General features: G+C 40.5%; 1 pseudogene; it reads left to right on the top strand.

Annotated features, from left to right (window-relative positions):
- Positions 1 to 3,763: 3,763 nt before the first annotated feature.
- LOC102912982 (calponin-3-like) lies at positions 3,764 to 5,514 on the top strand (annotated as a pseudogene).
- The last annotated feature ends 9,273 nt before the right edge of the window (positions 5,515 to 14,787 follow it).

The following is a 14,787-nucleotide window of genomic DNA, read 5'->3' as shown; positions in this document are numbered from 1 at the left end:
AAAAACTTGACTTCATAATGAATGTAGCAGACAGTACTGCTGAGTGCTTTAAGAGAATCTGGGCTAAACATTATATAAGAACACCACAATATTCTTTTCCTCTGTTTGGCAGGTGGCCTGTGCTATACTTCTCCTAGCTTTCATTCATTCTGTAGGGAGCTTCTTTGGTTTTATTATTTCAAAATACTTCTACCTAGACCTGTGGTGATATTGTGTTCCCCAAAACATTGTGCATGCTAATAAAGTTATCTGGGGTCAGAGAACAGAACAGCCACTAGATACAGAGGCCAGAAAATGGTAGCACACACACCTTTAATCCTAGCATTCAAGAGGCAGAGTTCAAGGCCACCCTAGAAACAGCCAGGCCTGGTGACTCACGCCTTTAATCCCAGGAAGTGATGGCAGAAAAGTAAGGCGTGAAGACCAGGTACTAGCTGGTTAAGCTTTTAGGCTTCTGAGCAGCAGTTCAGCTGAGATTCATTTGGATAAAGACTCTGAGGCTTCCAGTCTGAGGAAACAGGATCAGCTGAGGAACTGGCAAGGTGAGGTGGGTGTGGCTGGTTCTGCTTCTCTGATCTTCCAGCATTCACCCCAATAACTGGCACCAGGTTTGTTTTTTTATTAATAGGAACTATTAAGATACTTGCTACATAGACTCATCTTGCTGGAAACTTACCTTTAGAGAATAAAAAGTCAGACTCTGGTGGAGATCTTAAATAGCCCCTTTACGCTGAGTGGTGAGGGAGGGATCCGAGTATTCTTAGCATGCAAGACTGCTACCCACCACCAGTGCTAATTGTTTTCCCCACCCCTCACAATGAACTGCCATTGTCATGGGTAAGCACTAGATGAGGATTAGGAAATATGTTCCATAGAGTATTTTTTTTTTAATGATGCAGTAGTTTTACTTCATGAAATAAAACAATTCACAAAAGACAATTCTATTTGTTTCTATGATTTACATTTTTCTAATACCTAGGGTCTTGTACAGTAGCTTTCTCTAGAGGCTTTTAGACATTCATCATGCAGTGCCTGAATAATGGATACTGGATGTCATAAGATACCTAGAATGCAGAATAAAGTGAACCATGGTGTTTTGTGATAAAATGCAGAAGCCCCACAATGGAATAACTGTTCCATACTTTGACCAGCCCTAAGTTTAAACTTGGCATGCGTTTTTAAAAGGCTTTTGCTTCTAGTTGAGCACACTGCTTTCTTGTTTTAGCAATTATTTGGGAAGTCTGACTCATTTATATTAAATTCAGCCTTAACCTGTTTTGTTGCTACATCATTAAAGAAGCATTTGGAATTATGTAAGCCCTGATAAATTCTGAATCCTGTAATTTGAGGAGAAATACAACTGAGCTGTACATTAAACAGAAATGGGCTCTGTTTGTGTTAGTAGGCAATTTACAAGATGCAGGAAATACTGTGCATTTATCTGCTTGCCTGGGTTTTGTCATGTGGTAAACTCAAGGTAAGTAACAGCTGTCAAAGATAAGCAGCATTAATACTAGAAGATTAGCACCCCGTGTGATAGCACACATGTGAATACTTACTGTTAGATAAGTTGGTAAATTGTAAATCAACACCCTGTGTCATGGTACATGGAATTTCCAAGGCTATTGCTACAACAGCAGCATTGGACCTTTGCATTTAGCTCAACTTTAGATCTCTCTGATCCACAAAGGACAGTGGCAATAAATAGATCTGGATACTCATAGGCCAGGGTAAATGAGTTGTGACTTCAAAGAGAAAAAGGAGGTCTCATCAATGTCACACTTCAACGGATGTCTTTTGGGAACCCATGACATGATGACATACCAACTACTGTCCTAGTAACCAAGGCTGCAGACAAAAGTCTCTTCAATAGGAAGTCCTAATATGATTCTACTATGAAACTGAGAACTGGTTTATATCTTATTTTCATATGCACATTTACTTGAGAGTAGTTTATCATCACTAGACGATTCAGAATCATCATCTTAAGACACCCTGATTACTTGGCAGATGGAAAAACCAAAGTATAGACAGAGACTGATCTCACACTATGGAACACATAATTGGCTGAATCAGTATCAGCACTTAGATGTACTTGGTGCCCAGTAACCACTGAATGCATTGAAGAACATGCTCTATGACCCTTATTTCCTGTTTTATACTTATTCTGGTTTTCACAGTACTTCACCTACTATGAAACTCAAAAGGTTCATACTGAGAGTTGGGAATTTGGTCAGAAAGATGTCAATAGTAAATAGAGCACATTAGTTTTGTGACTCTAGAAGATTGTGCAAACCTCTGAGTTCCAGTCACTACATTTATAAAATGATGAGTATAAGGTGTAACTGAGAGGATATTTTGAGAATTAAGTACTTTCATGAGTGTGTACAAACATTATTTGGTATAATGTATTTTACTATATGCATGTTAAGTCTTATTGTTAATATTTATTTTATAATACACCAAGTCTCTTCTTTGGTGCCGGATCCCTAGGATCTAGCAATCATTTCCTATCTTAGGGTTTCTAATTCTTTGAAGAGACACCATGACCACAGCAACTATTATAAAGCAAAATATTTAACTGGGGCTGGCTTACAGGTCCAGAGGTTTAGTCCATGATGATCATGGTGGGAAGCATGGCAGTGTACAGGCAGATATGGTCCTAGAGGAGCTAAGAGTTCTATGTTTGGATCTGCAGGCAGCAGGAAGAGAGAGACACTGATCCTGGCTAGTGCATTTGAAACCTCAAAGCCCACCCCCAGAGACACCCTTCCTCCAACAAGGCCACACTTCTGAATAGTGCCATTTCCTGGTGACCAAGCAATCAAATCTATGAGCCAAATGAGGGCCATTTCTAATCAAATCACCACACTCACCTTGTCTTTAACTGGATTGTAATTCAAATAATGATTATTTGAAGTATTAAATTTGGGGGAGATGCCAGGGGTAGTGTGATTTTCTACAGAGTGTAGATTTTGCACTCTGAAGCCTGGCTGCCTGGATACCAATGCGGGGTCTGAATAATTGTTTGTTCTGAACTGATTATTCTGAATAATCAACATATAGTAGCTTTTCAATAAAAAATTAAGAATTTATTTTCACTGTAAAAAAATAACACGTGGATTGATTTCTTGGAGATTTGCCATATCTATCCCTTTGGAATGCATTCTGAGTCTTTGGCAGATTACTCTTGTATGTGGTCAAATGGGGTCCTGACTGATCTCTGGTCCTGACAAGGCTCAACCCTCTTTTTCCTGTAGGATAAAGGGGCAGCTTGCAAGGGTGATCAGCAGGAAGACCTCCGGGCTAGCTCTCTTTCTAATGGTGTCCGACTCAGCTCTGTTTTTCAGTCTCTCGTCATGTTCTTACCTAGTGCTCGCCAGCTACTCTGGAGAAAAGTAACAGACCAGGGGAACTTGGTGGCCCAAGCTTTACTGAGAGAGGAAAGATGAGTGAGACCTCCCTGGTATTGGGTAAACAGAATGTATTTAAAGAAAGCTTGTGGGAGCGGGCAGCCAGCCGGGCAGCCAGCCTCACTCCAGAGTGACCCTGAGTCTCGGCGGAACCCGAGTCCGACTGGACCCTCGAAGCATCATCCACGTCCCCCAGCCGTGCTCCGGATTCTCTCGCACATGCTCAGAGGAGCAAGCTCCAGCATCTCCCGTGTGGCCGGTGCTGGGGCTAGGAGTTGGGACAAAAAGGGCCACAGACCACCCTCCACCCCCCAGCCCGAGTGCAGTCCTTTCCCATCCTGGAAAACACCATGACCCACTTCAACAAAGGCCCTTCCTACGGGCTCTCCGGCGAGGTCAAGAACAAGATTGCATTCAAGTATGACCATCCAAGTATAACCAGAAGATCTGCGCAACTGGATAGAAGAGGTGATGGGCATGGGCAATGGCCCAACTGAAGGATGGACGGCATCATCCTCTGCAAACTCATAAACAAGCTACAGCCAGGCTCTGTGAAGAAAGTCAATGAATCTTCATTAAACTGTCCTCAGTTGGAGAATATCGGCAACTTTATTAAAGCCACTCAGGCTTATGGCATGAAGCCCCATGACATATTTGAAGCAAATGATCTTTTTGAGAATGGCAACATGACCCAGGTTCAGACTATGCTGGTGGCTCTAGCAGGCCTGGCGAAAACAAAAGGGTCCCATACAGCCATTGACATTGGGGTTTGCTGTGGGATGTTCTGTATGTCCTGTGGGAGCCCTTCTTGGGTTCTTTGTGGCGTTACCCAGCAGGTCCGTATAGAGGATGATTAGGACCATGGGCCTGAGTGCAGGTGTTTGAGATGGTCTGCACTTGGCTGTGCTGGGGGATGGTCTGTATGTCAAGTTGCTCTGATTGGTTAATAAATAAAACCTGATCGGCCGTGGCTAGGCAGGAAAGATAGGCGGGACTAACAGAAAGGAGAAATAAAAGGACAGAAAGGCAGAAGGAGACGCTGCAGCCGCTGCCATGACCAGCAGCATGTGAAGATGCCAGTAAGCCACCAGCCACATGGCAAGGTATAGATGTATGGAAATGGATCAATTTAAGATAAAAGCACAGTTAGCAAGATAAGGACAGTTAGCAGGAAGCCTGCCACGGCCATGCAGTTTGTAAGCAAAATAAGTCTCTGTGTTTACTTGGTTGGGTCTGATAGGCTGTGGGACTGGCGGGTGACAGAGATTTGTCCTGACTGTGGGCAAGGCAGGAAAACTCTAGCAACAGGGGTTAAGAGTGCAGAAAAACAAACAAGATGTTTTGATGAAGGCAAGTTAAAGGCTGGTCAAAGTGTAATTGGCTTACAGATGGGAACCAACAAATGTGCCAGTCAGGCAGGTATGACAGCCTATGGGACCAGGAGGCATCTTTATGATCCCAAAATGCAGACTGACAAACCTTTTGACCAGACCACAATTCATCTGCAGACGGGCACCAACAACAGAGCCAGCCAGGCTGGGATGTTAGCACCGGGTACCAGAAGAGACATCTACGACCAGAAGCTAACATTACAGCCAGTGGACAACTCGACTATCTCTTTTCAGATGGGTACCAACTAAGTCGCTTCCCAGAAATGAATGAGCATGTATGGGCTTGGGCAGCAAGTGTATGACCCCAAGTACTGTGCTGCCCCCTACAGAACCTGTTATTGACAACAGAAGCCAGGGCACAGGAACAAATGGGTCAGAAATCAGTGATAGCGACTACCAGGCAGAATACCCCGATGAATACCATGGCGAGTACACTGATGACTATCCCCGAGAATACCAGTATGGCGATGACCAGGGCATTGATTACTAGAGTCACACATGGGAGTGCAGTATTTGTTATACCTTAAAAAATGCCTTACATACATTCCCTTTTCCTTTTCTGCCTCCCTAAATAGTCACCTTTTAGTGCTGTCAGAGTTAAATCCTACAGCATAACCAATAACTTGTGTATGAAGTAAAAAGGAATGCCGTGGGAGGGCAACCAATTCTTTTATTGAAGATCTATGCATTTTTTAACAGTCTGACACTTAAACTGGTGTTTTCAAACAATAGGAAACTGTTTTTTCTTTTTCTTTTTTTTACAGTGTAGTGTGTATCTGGCTTGTACATGGAAGATTAAAATGTTGATTTGCTAAATGTGGTCTTTGCCAACTAAATCAAGGATGCGGCATTTAGAATCTGACACATCGATGTTTTTTTCTGCAGTACTGCTTGCTAAGTTTTAAATAAAGTCATGATCAGTGTGCATCTGTGATTACATGTGTACTTATTCTCTTCCTAAAGCTGACAAGGTCTTTTCCGAGTGGCGCTCCTCCTGAAGGCGTGTATACAAACATGGCCACAGACATGTAGGTTCAGGTGGTATGCCTGCAGACTTCATTTGTGCCAATGTATCACTGCAGTCTCTCTGTTCCCTTCAACTGTATTTATTGCTGCATTTCTCAGCATAAACTTATCCCATTGTATTTTTTATGAATAAATATTTTTTGAACATTCAAAAAAAAAATAAAGAAAGCTTGCATGCTATTTGTAGAAAAAATTCCTACATGGCAGAAGGCAGTGAGGTAAATTCCCAGAGGCATTTATCTCCTTACCCCATATCTTTCGGTAACTATTTTATCTTAGAATAACTTTACTGTTTTTGTTTCTCCTAAAAACTATTTTAGCTGGGTATGGTGGCTCCCAGCACTGGATAGGCAGAGGTAGGTGGATCTCTGTGAGTTCGAGGCCAGCCTGGTCTACAAAGTGAATTCCAGGACAGTCAGGACTTTTAGGCTGTTATAGAGAGAAACCCTATCTAGAAAAAAACAAAAACAAAAACAAAACATAAAAAGTAATTTTGTACATGCAACATTGTGTGTATAAAGATATACAATTTTCTATTTTATCATTACCATTAGAAAAGGTTTACAAACTTTTTGTTAAATTGGAAAACGTTTAGCCATGTCTTTCAAATACATTAAAAAAATAGTGTTCATATTGCTGATAGTTCATGAGATAATGTGGGTAGCGTTTTATATAAAATAATAATTGACTTAGCAAAGATGACAAATACTAGACAAGAAACACTCAGCATCTTGTTAAGACTGTAAAAGACTGGTGTTACATTATGACATATTATATCAGGAAAAGAGCCGAAGGGTGAGACCGGCGTGATCAAGCCGGAAGGGTGAAGTTAATGGTAGGAAGAGCTTCATAGACTTAAAGATGCACACTCAGGGGCCAACTGGTAGTGCCAGCTTACCCACGTTCCTGAGTGACCTGGATTTGTGTAGTCTCTGTTTTGCAAGTCTTCTCATGTATCAGAGACCCACGCAAGTGTCCCTAGCTCTAGACCCCTCAAATTTCCCCACACAGTAGAAAAATGGGAACGGAAATGGGTTTTGGCAGTAGGTTGATGAGGATTGTGTAGGAAAGTCGAGAAGTATTTTATATATCTTATTTAATGGGAGCAAAATAACTTCCTTCTCTTTTTAAATCCTAGAATAAATGCTTTGGGGAAATGATATGTCAGTCTTAGTAACTGTCTTTTTTTTTGTATGAAAAATTTCAGCCTTTATATTAATCAGTACATAAAAATTCATGTCAATGGGGTATAATATTTCAATACACATATACAATATGTAATGTTTAAATTAGGGTGTGAGTATATAGTTCCTCAAATATCATTTCTTTCTTTCTTTTATTCTGCTGTCATATAATACATCCTAATCACAGTTTCCCCACCCTCCACACCTCATAGCTCCGCCCCCCCCAACCTCTCCTCTCTCACAGATTCACTCTTCCTCCAGTTCTCTTCAGAAAAGAGCAGGCCTCATAGAGATATCAACCAAACACAATATAACATGTTACAACAAGACTGGGCACAAACCCTCATATCAGGACTTGGCAAGGCAACCCAGTAGGAGGAAAAGAGTCCTAAGGTCAGATGAAAGAGTCAGACACCCCCACTGTAACTCTTAAGAGTCCCACAAAAATACCAAGCTAGCAACCATAACATATTTGCCTATGCCCTAGATCAGATCCATGCTGGCCCCGTGATTGTTACTTCAGTCTGTGAGTCCCTATAAGCCCTATTTAGCTGGTGTCTATAGGTCATGTTCTCCTGGTGTCCTCCAGCCCTCTGGCCCCTACAGTTAGTTCTTCCTCTCCCTCTTCTGTGGGGTTCTGCCAGCTGTGAGGGGAGGGACCCAGTGGAGATTTCCAATTTGGGCACTTTCTCAGCCTGACATTTATTTGGCTATGGGTCTCTGTATCTGCTGTCAGGGGAAGCTTCTCTGATGATGATTTGGCTAGGCAACAATCTAGGCGTATAGTCAGAAAACAGAACACTATTATAAGTCATTTTATTGATTTGTCTTTCTATCATAAGTCTCTGGGCTATCCATCCTTTTGTTCCTGGTCAAGACAGAGTTTCTCTGTGTAGTCTTGGCTGTCCTGAAACTCATTCAGTAGACCAGGTTATCCTTGCACTCAGTGATCTTCCTGCCTCTGCTTCGGGAGTGCTGGGATTCAAAACATGGGCCCACTACACCCACATCAGACAACTCTTTATTTGTCATGTATTTTTAAGAAAAAAAGACTTAGATGGTAGGACAAAAAGGCCAACACAGAGTGATTCATAGGTCTCTCAATTTTCTAGGATGTGGGACCTCATGTTACTTTTAAAATAGCTATTTTAAAAGAAGAAATCTATCAGTCATTCTACTCAGTGGGGAAGGATTTGTGCATTGTAAATATTTTATGACTTTTTATATGCTGAATATCAAACAACTAATATTCAACATTTAACATTTGACAATATTTGTCAAGAAAGCTTATAAAATACTCAATGTATTTTAAATTACCCTCTGAATTTAGATGAATTATCATAATCTGAACTGATATGTCAAAGAATGAAAAAAACTTAGGAGTAACATATTTTGTAATTAGAAGGCACTGATATCACAATAAGATCAGACTCTGAGACCCAAGCAACAGAAACCAGCAAGGACCTTCCCATTTTGTTACAGTAAGGAGGCATGGGGAAGGCGTGGGAAGAAGTACAAAGCATGTCCTGGGAAAGCCCCACCAGCTTAAGACACCAATTTATATGTTTCTGTTTGATTTTAAGACATGTTAGAAATGCAATCCATGCCAGAAACATTACAGAACTAATCTGAGAGAGAATGTCCAGGAACACACATCTCCACGTAAGAGTTAGACAAGAGACCTGAAGAGAGGAGCCAAGTTCATGCGACTGACAGATGGTGACATGGTCACCAGGTCTCCTGCATCCGGATACTGAATTCTCCCAATTCACGCTGTCTTGCTTTCCCACGAGTCACATGGTTTTCCTGTGGTCAGAGTCTTCTGGGTGGTAAGTCAAGTGTTTTGTTTTGCTTTTTGAAAAAACACACAACCTACACACTAAGTAAAGGAGGTCATTAAGGTTATGGGGACAGCATTATTGCCACCAGTGGGCCTATGCACAGTTGTTGCGCAATCTCAACCTTCACGGAGAGGCTGGTACTTAAAATGAGCAAGTCATTAAGGTTTAAATTTAATTAAAATGCAATAGTCCCAGAAAAAGGAGAATACTTTTACAAGGACTCTTTTTTTTTTTTTAGAAGCATAATTTTAAACAGCTGGGACCCATTTGCTCCGTTGTAGTCTATTCTACTTTCTTTTTCTTTGCCAACCAGAAATGGACTTTTCCAGAAAGTATGAACACATCATCCTATTCGAACGTAGAGGATGGCAGCTGCTCGGGGAAACAACCCTGATGGACAACTTGGGCCCTTTTGTCTCCACCTGGATTTAGAAGCATTACGCTATAGTAAACACTGACTGAAGATCTGGATGCCTTCCAGGACACCATGGTTTATGGCTTGTCCTTCAATGTAACACTCTATTTCTGCAATTATTGATGCAGCTGGACCTGTCCAGCGCCCAGGTGTGCCTCATCTCTCCGGTCCATGTCATACTGAAGGTTCAAGAATCTGCAAACTATTAGCAACAGTGGAGAGGGGTGAGACAGAGGAATGTCCATTGGCTTGAAAATATGGTAAGTGAACTTTGCCAAGTGCAAGAAACGAAAAGCTCGCAGCATACCTCTGATGGTTTGTGTGATTTGTTTATATACAACTGCATCCTGCATGAAGATAGACCTCTATTTATCAGAGATGAGAAACAGGACATGGCTTCCCGTGACTTCCCACCTTGCTCTTATCAGACTGAATCTGAAAAATAAAACAACAGGAAGTTTTGCTGGAAATTGCAGTTGGCTGAGACTAAATGCAAAGAGTGGCCTGGAAATGTCATAAAAGAAAGCACTGACCCTACCCACACCCTTGAGTCTTTGGTTCCAGAGAAAAACTAGCATAGTTACCTCTCTAAAGCAGAGCCTTAGCTTTTGGCTTTCTCCTGCTTTTCCCAGAACAGAGGTAGCAATGGAGCACTGTGTGATCACTGTGTAATACCAGCACACTGATGCATTTCTTGTCACAGGTTGAAGTACAAGTACATCCTGTTCGGATGTTCTTGCTGTTTGTTTCCTTTACGCTGTTGTGGGTTGGGGTGTAAGTTTATTTAAATAGAACAACCAGTCCTAAACAGTTTATCCATCAATTCAACCAATCCTTAATAAATGCTTGTCAATTTACCAGTAACTCAAAACTATGGAAAATATATAGTCCCAGAGAGCAATTAGGTGAAACCTTACCATGCTCTCTAAAGCAGCCTTCCTACTCTACAGGTTCCACAGAGAAGTAAGTTGTACAGAAGAGGATTTGACACACTGTTTTCATGACTTATTCTAGGAAATTGAGTAGAGGTACACAAGAGGTAACTTTACTCATCACACACACAGTGGATACCTTAGGTCAACAGTCCTTAGCAGCCCCTGGCTGATAAGGCATTCTAAAAAGGAATACAATGATTTTTTTATAGTCCAATTATAACATTGTCTGAAATTAGTGGAGGGGAAGAAGTATGTCACCATTTGGAATTCACAACAGCGTCTCTCCCCTACCAACAGCTGGCATTGGGGTGAGAAGAGACAAATAAAAGTGGGAGGGTTCTCTTACTAAAAATACCCCTCACTTTGGGCAAGCTGGGGAAGAATTCTTGAGGGAAGTTATGGTTCAGAGATGGGAGGTAGCCAGATAGTAGGTTGCACTCAATTCCTCTGGGAAGTAAGAATGAAAGTTGTAAGGACTGAAGTCAAGGACCAGACATTTGATAAGGATTTCTGAATGCCTGATGGACTAGATATGGTGGTATTTTATTTGTACTGAAATGTGATATTAATTGTATGTTAATAAATAAAGTTGCCCGGGGGTCAGAGCTATTAGAGCCATAGCAAGTGCGTGATGGTGGTGGTGCACACCTTTAATCCCAGCACTTGGTAGGCAGAGCTAGGTAGATCTCTGTGTGTTCAAGGATACAGCCAGCATTGGAGACACATGCCTTTAATCTGAATACCATAGAAGACCTGGAGGGCTGTACAGACAGGCAGTGATGAGGCAGTCATGTGTTTGGGTTTACAACCAATGAGAAGGCAGAACAGAAAGTCTATGTAAAGACAAACAGACAGGAAGTAGCTCTCTTTCGGAGAGGTCTCTTGGCTTAAGAGGCTAGCTGCAGCAGGCAGTAAGGCTCTTAGCTCTGATTTCTTGGTTTTCTTCTTTGCATTGGTTCTGTGTTTCTTATTTAATAAGATGGTTGGTTACATCTACAACTAGAATTCCTTTAAGTGATTTTGAGAGATACACATAGAAATAAAATCTCACATTTCCCCAATATTTATTTTATCCCCCCTTCATGTTTATTTTCAGAACAACCTGTATCTGGGCACAGATCACACAAATTTGATTTAGGCAATGCTGCACTCCAGGAGCCCAGTTGTATGTGTTCATTAGCCGGCAGGTGTCTGTGGTCTGACTCCAGGGTACTGACCGTTATTTCATCAGCGTCTCCATCACTTTTATTTCAGATCCTTCAATATGAATCACATGTGTATCCATCTGTAGCTGGAGTTTTCTCCCCGGGTCCTGCCAAGCCCTGGCAGTCCCTTAACCCACTTATAAAATAAACGTACAGACGCTTATATTATTTGAACTGCTTGGCCATTAGCTCAGGCTAATGTCTAGCTCTTAATCTTATATTCAGCCCATTTTTATTAATCTATACTTTACCACGTAGCTCGTAGCTTACTGGTACCTTACATCTTCCTAGTCCTGGTGGCAGTTCCAGGCAGTCTCTTCCTTCCCCTCCTGTTCCCTTAATTCTCCTCTCTGTTAGTCCTGCCTATATCTATCCTTAGCATTCCTTCAGTCTCACTGCAATGACTGTGTTGCTCACAACTGTACTTTTTCTTCCTCCAGCCCTTCCATTCTATTTCCTTGCAAGCCTCCCCTGTGCCCTAAACATCATGTGTATATGCTAGAGAGTTCACTCATGCTTCTATCTTGGAGAAGCACTAAGTTGGAAAGTTTTACTTACTGGAAAAAAACACCTTTTTAGGATTTCATATAGATCAATAATTAGGATCACTTATTAAATTATAACATCTTACTTTAAAATTATGTGCATGTATATGTTTCTGTGTGTGAGTATGTATGTGCATGTGTTTCTGTGTGTATGTTTGACTGTTATGGATGCCGATTAATTTGTATTTCTTAACTATACATGACATTTTTAAATGAACTGCATAATCTTTTAAATTGATTTTACTTTTATTTTCTTGGTGTTTTGCCTGTATGTCTGTATGTCAGAATTGTCAGTGTTGGATCTTGGAGTTACAGACAGTTATGAGCTACTATGTGGGTGCTGGGAATTGAACCTGGGTCCTTTGGAAGAGCAGTAAGTGCTCTTAACTGAGAGCTAGTTAATGATAAGCCTGAGACATAGGCCAAACAGTTTGTAAGTAATGTAAGCCTCTGTGTATTTATTTGGGACCAAGCAGCCGTAGGACACAGGAAATCTTCTGGCTGTTTGTGTGTGTGTATGCATATATGTTCATGTGTGTGTGTGTATGTATGTGTGTGTGTGTGTATGCATATATATGTTCATGTGTGTATTTCTGTATGACTGTATTTATGTGAGTATAGCTGCTTGAGGAAGTCCAAGAAAAGTTTATACCAACTCTATACAATCATTTCCAGACTGCAAAAGCAGGTATAGTCTTCCTAACCAATGATATAAAACCAGTGTTACCTTAGTCCCAAAACTAGAAGACACTACCAGAAAGGAAATAGAGACTCCTGTCTCCCATAGATATAGAGGAAGAATCCTTTTTGAAATATCAGAAGAGTCAAATTTAACACTGTGTAAAAAACTTGGACACCACAGTAAATGAGATTTACTTCAGCTATATATGACTAGTTTACCTTTCAAAAAATAATTAAGGACCAGCAAAATGGCTCAGTCAGTAATGGCACCTACGGTTAAGCCTGATGGCCTGAGTGAGTTTGATCCCTTAGGCCCAAGTAATAGAAGGAGAGAACAGAATCCTACAAACTTCCATCTGACCTTATGCAAGCACCATGACCTCTGCACCCTCCTATAAAACAAACAAATATATTTAAAAAATCAATTCATTAAACTCTTTACAGAAACAACCTAAAAGAATAAAAACTAGTGATGATACCAACAGATGTGTAAATAACACTGGATAACAGTGAACACTTGTTTGTAATAAAAACTCTCAGTTAACTGGGAATACAGGCAGCCATTCTCACTTTGATAGTGAATACCCATGAGATTCCAACAGGCAATAATGAATTTGTTGGGGGAGATTTTAGACTCACTCTCCCTAAGCTCAGGGATAAGTCAAGGAGATGCTCACTCACGGATCCTTTTGAAAACTACACTGGAAACCCTAGATGATGTGGTAAGACAAGCAAAGGAAGAGAGATGCATTGAGGGCTAAAGAAGTAGAAGTGTCCTGCTCCCAGATGCAACTGTGATGACATATGGAGAGAACCCAGAAGGTCAACCCCAAACCAAAAGTGATTAGAGGTAATAAGTGACTGAAATAAGGTTATTGACTATAGAGTTAGTAGCTGAAAGCCAATCACTTTCACCAGTAATGAATAAACCCAGTTTGGATTTAGGAACACAATAACATGTTCAATGGTATCCTCTAAAATAATTAAACTTAGGCTTAAATCTGACAACATGTGTGCAAGATCTATAAAAATCTAGTGAAAAGAACTCAAAGAAAAATTAAAGAATTGGAACAACACTCAAAATACATACATAAGAAGACTCAATACAGTGAAGAAAGTAGTTTTTCCCCAAGTTGATATATAAACAGTAAAATTTCAGTCAAAACTCCAGAAAAATTTCTAGCTATCTACAAATGACTCTAAAGTTTACATGAATGTCCAATAAAACATTAAATAGTCGGCACAATCGAAGAACAAAGTTTGGAAAACTAGTAAAAGCTGGTTTAAAGTTTTTCAGAATGATACAGTAAATAAGACAGTGTCATGCTGATGAAAGGCAGGTACATCAACAAAACAGAGCAGAGAGCTAGAAACAGACCTATAAAGATGCAGCCAAGTGATTTTGATCATCTGGCAAATGCAAGGAAATGTTGAAAAGAGTCTTTTCTAGAACTTTCACTTTTAAAAAAAACCTGAAAATGGATCTTGACTTAAATCTAAAATGCCAAATTATAACACTGCTAGACAAGAAGATAAGAGAAAAAATATGCCCAATTTTGGCCCTGGTGATGACTTTTTTTGATATGATATTGGTGGCACAAGCCACAGAATCAATGTGGGATTCACCAAAATCAAAACTTCAGGAGTGGGTGATATCGCTCAGTAGGCAATCATTCTTGCAGCACAAGTCTGGCTTCGGTCTCCAAACTCATGTTCAGGTAGAAAGAGAGAACTGACTTTAGAAACTTGTCTCCACATATGTGCTGTAGTGCATGAGTTGTGTGCACCCCTCCACACACAAATTAAAAATTCCTCCTTAGTCTAAGACAGTGTCAAGATAATGAAAGACAAGTCATAAACTAAGAGAAATGATTTGCAAGAGATCTAACAAGGACTAGTGTCCAAATGGGCATAAACAGTATTTCTTAAAATTTAATAAAGACAAGGTATCTCAGACTTTGAAAAAGTGAGCCAACACCTTAAAATATAGCTTACCAAGTAAGATATAGAGATGATATCTAAAATATAAATGTATTTTCTACTTCTTACTTCATAAGGGAAATGAAGACAATAGCTACAACAGTGTACACCTATTTGAATAGAAAAAATAAACCAGACAGTGGCGAATGCTTAGGAGGGTGTAGAGTCTCT

The sequence above is a fragment of the Peromyscus maniculatus genome, chromosome 15 (genome assembly GCF_049852395.1).
Source record: "Peromyscus maniculatus bairdii isolate BWxNUB_F1_BW_parent chromosome 15, HU_Pman_BW_mat_3.1, whole genome shotgun sequence".
Taxonomy (NCBI): Eukaryota; Metazoa; Chordata; class Mammalia; order Rodentia; family Cricetidae; genus Peromyscus; species Peromyscus maniculatus.
The sequence above is the reverse complement of the archived record's forward strand: the minus strand, read 5'-3'. Positions and strand labels throughout refer to the sequence as shown.